This window comes from Mercenaria mercenaria, chromosome 5 (assembly GCF_021730395.1).
Source record: "Mercenaria mercenaria strain notata chromosome 5, MADL_Memer_1, whole genome shotgun sequence".
Taxonomy (NCBI): Eukaryota; Metazoa; Mollusca; class Bivalvia; order Venerida; family Veneridae; genus Mercenaria; species Mercenaria mercenaria.
Window position 1 is genome coordinate 10,389,840 of NC_069365.1, and position 9,064 is coordinate 10,398,903.

Consider the following 9,064-nt stretch of genomic DNA (forward strand, 5'->3'; position numbering starts at 1 on the left):
ATTTTTCTTTTTAAGGACCATGTTTTAAATTCGCTGCTGTAAAAATTGTGATACAACGACAAAAGACAGAGTAGTCGATTATCCGAAAAAGGGTCATAGTGTATGAAATTAACCAAGAGTTATATAATTTAGAATTTTGAGCAGTGGTCATGACTTGAAAGCATTGTTTGAAGTTTCAGTCAAATACATACAGCTGTCACAAACAGTTTGACAGTCAGTTGCCGCAAAATTTCAATCGTATTATTAAAGTATTTTTTCTAAAATTCAGCCAAGGGCTTTCTAACTTTATTATTTTAATTCAGTAGATTTGATAACTAAATGTTGTGTTTGAAGTTTCAACCCAATATATGCAACGAAGAAAAATCGTGTGTAACACCACACGCCTTTAAAGTCTGCATAGATCAATGAAGTCAGCAGTTTCTGACATATACAAGTTTATTTACAAGATGAATTAAACTAAGAATAGATCCACGTATAAAAATACATCAGCTTATTTAAGAGTTTCCTCCAACGCCAAACCTGTAAATAATGTATTTATATTTGTAAAGCCGAAAAGTTCTATGTTACAGTAACCTAACCACTCCAGGTCCTTCTGAATCTTTCAAATTCCTTAGCCCTTTCTTTAACCCGGTCTCGTTCTGTCAAATTATCTCTTCCCATTTGACCTGGCACTGATTAATCTTTGCCAATATTTTAGGGCGTTTTCTTTAGTTAAAACGCAACATTTGTATCCTGAAAACATCTCTATTATTAAAATGGCCTATTCGGGTCAAGTGACTTTCACCCACCTTACGATGGGTTCGAAATCGATAATTTTTAAATTCAATGTACTGTAATTTGATCGGTTTTGTTTTTATACGTTCACCATTTTATGTGAAATATTCCATGAATTTTAGTGTATTTATTTTTTCTGGAACACTTGTGACAAGTAATTTGTAAAGAAATATATGTGTAATAGTTATTTCACTATTTAGGTGTTCGGACACGGAAAATTAAGTTACGAAAATATACAGAATATTCTTGAGTACCAGGTCAATACTTACTGATAATATATTGAACACATATTTGAATTCTTTACACTAAACAATATCGGACAAAGTTGACACAATGATGAGTTAACTGAAAGCTGACCCGCGCTCTATTATTGTGAGACATCTGTGTCGCCTTTTGATTAATGTTGGCGATTCAGTTATGTGAAAACGACTATACACTAGTCAGCCTTAGTGACTTGTAAGTAAAAGGAAACTTCACAGTTAAAATATTTGTCTAGCTCCTAATGGCGAAATTGACAGAGTCTGTGAAATGTACGAATTCATCATCATACGACTGGTACAAAAATCTTTATTGTAAAAACACTGTCAGAAATTTGTCTAAACGTCTGTCATTAACTTAACTTAACGCGTTTAAAAATGTACAATAGATAGATATTGTGGCTCAAAATTCAAATGCAATTTTGATACCCCAATTTTACGAAGATTTATCTTTAATACACCTTTGTCATACTGAAAGATAAAAATCCTGAGAAAATGTCCGACTTGGAAAACAGAAACCTGTGAAAGATAACTCTTCAATACTATTCAGTTATCTAGACAAATTTTGGATTGATTTGGATATGTTTCCCAACATACTTCTATAAGTTATCAGTCAATCAAAAAGGTTAAACTTGACCTTTAATTTTCAAACGCATTGATTCAGAGATATAAAGTGAAATAAAATATATTTGTGATGGATCCAATCCAAAGCCGTACCGCTAATACTCGCCGAAAGAAGTTATTCCAGCTTTTATCGCACGCACATTGTATAACTGTATATCGACCGTGTTGTTCGGAATCTAATTTACTTCGCGAAAATACAGTAACAGACACCTACGTTAATGCCTCGTAGAAGTTAAATGTTAATGTTAATTAAAAAGAAATGAAAATCTCTTTTACTCCGGCTATTCGCCAAAATAAGTGGCATTTGAAATGTAATAGTTTGTCTGTAAATTTTACCGAAAACAACCCGTATATAAGACGTACTTATGCGATTTAAAAAATATGTGCATTAAAAATCTTTTTAAAATACATTTACGTAAGACACCATACTTGTTTTTAAAGACAGACATTTACATTTTACCCACTTTGAAATCATACCGATGATGCAGTTATAATAAAGCTATTCTATAGTATTGCCGATGGACAATGTAAGAGTCTTCCCGAGTTTTCACATTTTTTTCTGCAAATTGTTGCAAGCATTTTGTTTCTCAGTCAATCTTCTTTCGGTATATTATAAACTTTTCAAATGAGAATGTTGTTTGTCTTAAAATTTTAGTGTTCATTCTACATGGATGAGGAACATTTCTGAAATAAAGTGTACGTTTCTGTTCTGGGTTTATGTATATTTTAACTTGTGAGATCATTTTATATTTCACCATATGACATTTTCTAATATTTCATTGATATCGACAACGATCGATTTAAAATTCTTGTTTTTTTTTCGGGCCCTATTGAAAGGTGACCCCATTTATTTGCCTCGTCAAAATGACTAGTAAGGGTCGAGGCACACCCCCTAGTAGTCTTACAAATTACAAGATATTATAACATTATAACAATAATAGGTACATGTCATGTGGAAATACATTTTTATAATAGGGGTTTTATTTCTTGCTTGAATAAAAAAGCAATAGAGCCCAATTCACTTTTTTCCAATGTTGATAGAAAAGAAAATTTAAACTTAATTTCTTTTCCTAAAGATATGTTTTTTTGTAAAATAATAATAGAAAAAAACCTCTCACACTTGTCTGCTTTATCTCTATTTATATATTAACCCATACCCTGCAAAATTTCTGTTACGCACTTGTCCATCCTCTAATTTGGATAGACCCATTAACTATTTGAAGGGGTGATTACCCAAAAAATACTAACTGAATGGTGAAAAGAGCAGATCTCGATCAGACTGCACAGATGTCCACACTGGTCCCATAGGCAGATCTAATCGTGTCTAGCATCATAAGGGCTAATCTGGTTCCCTCTGTCCCTTCTTACTTTTACATGGATACATAATATTTTTTTCATTTACATCAATAAATTGGCTGAATGGATTAGAAAAAAAGAGATATTTAGAAAATATAAAAGAAAAAAAAAACACCTCTTAGGCCTATATGAATTATTTTGTTATATTGGAGGTTATTTTATCTTTTCTTTCAGACTTAATTAGCACAGCTCTGGCAAAAGATTTTCATTGATTTCCAAGTGTTTTTAAAAATTTTGATATTTTATTGAGTGTTGCCGTTTCTTTTTTAATACTAAAAATGAATAATATGTAATTTTTGGCTCTATTACTGTAGGTGGCGAATTAAGCATTTTGCATTGATAAATGTACATTTTGAAAAAGATCAGTACTAGGTTTTTGGCTGCTGACGATTCATCATTTTTGCTGTATCCAAATATCATTATATTTTCATTCAAGGAAGAAAATGGGTGAGTTGTTGGTTTCAACAGCTGACTTATAAGATTTTTGGTTGTGTCACATTTCCAGAATAAGTGTTCAATTGTTTCGTTTTCCTGTTTGCAAAAAGAGCACAACGGCCTATCTTTATAGTTCATCTTGTACAACAGATCATTTGTTCCTATAATTCTGTGTAGAATTCGAATCTGAAACCATAGTGTCTTTGTGTTTTTCGTGATTTTAAAAGTTAATTCGTAGATATATTTCCATTCGTTTTCGTCAAAGCCCAAATTTAACTTTTCTATCCATTTTTCTTGACTCGTTGGCTTTGATGTTTTTGCATTTAAAATGTCATACATTATTTTTGACCCCTTGGTATGTTTTATTATAAATCTAATGTATGGTGGTAACTTTGGTCCGTAACTAACACTTATGTTATTTACAGTAAAACCAAATTTTTTCAAACAGTGTTTAATTGTATTTTGCATTCCCTGAAAAGCTAGGTAATTTGTTTGAAGGTTGTATTTTTCGTTGAATTCTTCTACTGATAAAAAAGAACCATCACTGTTCATAAGATCTTCTATGTAATGTACACCAGCATTAAACCATGATTTTAGAGCAACACTTTTTTGTACCTATTAACAAATTAATATTATAAAATAATGGAAGTTTTCCAATGGAGTTTGCATCAATAGGAATTGATCCGGTAAGTGTAGAAAAGGCGGTAAAAGTGTCTTTCCAAAACATGTTATTTGTTTCTTTTACTAGCTTAGCAATATAATGTTTTCCACAATGAAATAATTTCTGCAATTCAATTTTTTCTTCAATAATGTTTATCCAATGCCTGTTATTCGTCTTAACCATGTTGTTTTAATGCCATTATAAAAGCAGTAATATTAATCATTTTTAAACCTTCCTCAGGATAATCTTTAACCATGCCATTACTTATTTTTGACATTCCCCTGCCAGATGAATTCAAAAAAACATTTTATTAAGTTTGTTTATTATATCTGCTTCAGTTGGCGTAGGTAATGCAATAAAAAGGTGATCAAACAGTGAAATTAATAATGTTTTTATTACTGCTATTTTACCAATAGGTGTGAGAATTCTCCTTTTCCACTGATTTATCAAATTTTGAAGTCTTTCTAGTTTTTCCTGATAAATTAGTTCTATTATGTTATTAAGATCTACATGAAACTTTATGCCTAATACTTTAAAGCTATGCTGATCCCATGACAGCTTCCATCGTGTTTTTATACTGTCACTACTATATTTATTTTTTCCTATCCATACAACCTTAGTTTTATCAAAGTTTACATTTAACCCTGATAACTTTGTAGAATCAGATAAAACATGCAGAGTCTGATTTATAGAGTCCTTTGACCCGTCTAAAATCATTGTTGTGTCGTCTGCAAATTGAGACAATTTGTGTTCCACGTTATTTATATTTGTACCTTTAATATATTTACTATTTCTTATTTTAAGGACTAAACCTCAGCACATAAAATAAATATATAACATGAAAGTTGGTCACCTTGTCTACAGTCCCTGCCTATCTTAACAAAATCAGATAGAAAGCCACACTGGTTAACAGCTGATTGTGCAGCTTTGTAAAGAATGTTAAACCAGCTTTTAATAGATGGCCCAACATTACAATAAGACAGTGTCTTTTGAACAAAGGCCCATGAGAGTGAATCAAAGCTTTTTCAAAATATATTAAAAGAAGTAGTCCCGGGATATCGTTTTCTTCATTATACTTTATTATATCGTATATTAGTCTTGTATTTTCTCCGATATATCTGCCTTTTATGAATCCTGTTTAGTCTTTGCTTATTTCTTCAATTTGTTTAGACTGGGTTTAATTATATTTGCTATGCATCCTGCAGCTATTTTACTGTATTAAGAAGAGTTATAGGTCTCCAATTCTTTAAAAACTGTTTAGGCTTATCTTCCGTCGGGATACATGTAATAATACCTTGTGTTTCTGTAACCGAAAACTGTTTTGACAAATATGCATGGTTTATGGCTCTAACAGCAACGGTTCCTAACTTATTCCAAAATACTTTACAAAAATCAGCCCCAAACCCAGAAGTCCCTGGACTTTTGTTATTTGCCATGTTTTGCAAAACTTCAGTTGCTTCATTATAATCTATTGGACCTTCTAATTTTATTGCTTCTGACTGAGTTAGGACTGGTGAATCAATATTTTCGACAAAATTTTCAAATTGTTCAACTATTTCAAATTTTGTTTTTGACTGAAAAAACTTTTCATAGAAATGTTCGATTTCTTTGAGTATTGAGTTTTGGTCCTTAAGTATTGAGCCGTCTTCATTTTGTATTTTATATTTTTTTATATTTTTGAAATATAACCATTTTTTTCTAAGCTACAAAAGTACTTGCTAGGCTTTTCTCCGTCCAGGACCCATTTTACCCTAGATCTAACTATATCCTTGCAATTGCAAATCTTTGAGATTTTTATGTTCATTTTTGAGCATCTGTAATCTTACTAATTTATCACTTTTCAAATTAGATTCAATTTCATTAATCTCTTGTTTATTTTGTTAAAGCTATCACTGACGGATCTCAGCATGAGGCACAAGGACCATCATTCGTTGCGGGGTAATCGTTGGTGTCGTTTCTGCCCTAGGTTTTGTTGGACTGGCTGGCGCTTTACTCTGGGTAATTATTCTTCGAGGAATAAAAACAAGGTAAGAAGTTTTCATTGACGTTAATAGTCTCCGAGTTTATTAAACACCCAGATTAAAAGTGTATGGGGATTATATTGGTGTCACTCATGCCTGTCGTTCCGACCGTCCGTCTGTTATTCGTATCCGCTCCATATCTTCGTAACCACAGGAAAGATTTTTGTAAAACTTGCATCAAGTCTTTACCTCGTCGGGACGACATGCAGAGTGCACATCGTTGATCTTTATTGTTCAAAGGACAAGGCCACGGTCAAAGAGCATAACTTCGTGTTCGCTCCATATATTCTTAGTCGGTTGGAATATTTTCATAAAGTAAGTCAAAATCACAGTCACACTTTGAGGTCAATATGAAATAGCTTAAATCTGTGCTTAATCCATATCGTCTAGACCACTACAATGAATTTCATAAAATCAGAATCGATAATTGTACTCAACCTAGGTCCTAGCTCAAGATCACACTTGAAGGTCAAAGGACATGATCACATCATTTTACTTTCCCGGTTTCATTGCGGCTTCTAAATCACCTTTAGTGATATTTGACTGATAAAACTTTCTTATAAAAGCTTGAAAACTTTTCGAATATGTGTTTGTTTTCATCCAAAATGCATATAGCCTACTACCAGACCTATGCATGTTGTGTGATAAATGTGTTATTATTATTTTGCAAGGAAAAGGGACAAGAATGTGTACTCAAGCCAAGAATCTAACGGAACGGCTGCAGACTCACTGAATTATGATGTTCCCGACCACAGTCGTACAAACCAAGACCTTGGTAAAACAATTTTATAAAACATTGCAACATTACATTTTTTTTAATAGAGAATATCTGAACAATGTGATCATGAATATGTATAATATATATTTACTTTAACCCTTACACCCTTACCCTGCTAAGTTCATATAATGAACTTGTCCATCTTTCAATTTGGACAGTACCAGTAGTATATAACAATCGATTTCAGAGCCTGCCTCCGAGGCTCCGAGGCTAACACGTGACATATGACGTCATCAATGACCGCGCACGAACAATGGGGAGGGTATCCCATGACCGCGCAGGAACAATGTGGCGGTATCCTATGACCGCGCACGAACAATAGGAGCCTCGGAGGCGAGGTTATCATATTACGCGGAAAAACCCATGACGTCACAATCGCGCAACAAGATGGCGGACGGGTCAATGCCCTAGAACAATGGGAAGCCGCACCCCGATATCCTATGACCGCGCACGAACAATGGGGACGAACAATACAGCCTCGCAGGCGAGGATATCACGTTACACATGACGTCACGATCGCGCAACAAGATGGCGGACGGGTCAATGCTCTAGAACAATGGGGAGCCGCACCCAACATTCCAAACTAACAATAGAGACTAGGTGAGTCAATCGGAAATTCCCATGACGTCACTGCCGCACCCAACATTCCCAATACAATAGAGACTAGGTGAGTCAGTCGGAAATACCCATGACGTCACTGCCGCACCCAACATTCCAAACTAACAATAGGAGCAGCCTGACCTTCAGTTGAATCATCCGGGTCAAGGTCACCTCGGTCAATGCCCTTACAGGCCCAACCCAACATTCCAGACTTATTATTGTTTCTTAATCTATTTTCTATTGTCCTATCATAAAAGAATTGTATAGACATAAACCTCACCCAATTTCACTTTATATTACGAGATATCAATTACAATCAAATTCATTAATTGATATAACAATACCCGGGGATCAAATGACAAAGTGGCCACGGTCTTTTCACAATTTACTATTCAACTGGTTTCAATTACACTGTGTGCGACAAGGCGGAACATGATCTCTTCTTAAATACCTGGTGAAGAAAAGGTCAACGAACTTTGTAATTTTGATGTTACTTTATTTTCATTTTTTATATTATAGTCAATTTTATTTATTTATTTATATTTTTGTAGACATAGCAATAAATCACCTCCTCATTCAATGATAGTAATCGCTAGATAAAACAAAGTCAAGTTTACAGTTTAATTGTCTATTTTTTTACTACAACCACTTTAATAACGTTTTCCAATAATGCATATTCGGGGCTGATTTTTTAACCTTAACAGTTCGCTTTCTGCCCAACGCTCGACCCTCTGCGCCGGCCCCTCGGCGTCTATCTGTGGCACTCTTCCAGCTCCAACTCCAGCTCCATCCTGTTGAACTGGTGCTATTTCCGTTACTTCTGGAGTTTCGTATCGTTTTAGAACATTTTCAAAAAAGATAAATCTTTTTGTTAATCGCATACTTCCACGCATCCTCGATAGGGTACCCATCCATCAACTCCAGATCCGATGCATTTTCCTTAATGGCTCTATAAATAGGATCTTCTTTAAGGGCGCGGTACCATAGCATAACGTTAGCAAAGGTTTTCGCTATCGTTTTCCTATATTTGTCTCTCATGTCGCGAAAAACGCGATTTCTAGCGGTATCTATCGTGAGACCTTTTTCCTCCACATAGCTTTGAACTCTTTCACTGTATTCCGGTTGCCACTTTTCAAACGTTTGATCTGTAATGATACTCCACGGGTGCTCCGAGGCGTCCATTTCCTCTGTATTGACCGATCCACCGCTTTCATCGTCGTGCATCATCTTCTTATGACGTAACATGTTATCTCGTCTGCTGAAAATCTTGCCACAAACGTCGCATGTACTCATCTCCGCGGTCGGTTAAATTATTCCGTTCTCCAAACACTTTGAGACAAATATCGCACTTAAACAGCTCACTCGGCGTCCAAATTACGAATGAGGAGGAGTCATATGTGCATTCATTTAAATACTGACAGATTGTGCTGTTATACACATTTTAGCGTACACGTGTATTGTTGCGAAGGAAGTCTGTATAGTTGTGAGGCGAAGTCTGAATAGTTGCGAGGGAAGTCTGTATTGTTGTGAGGGATGTCTGAATAGGTGTGAGGGAGAC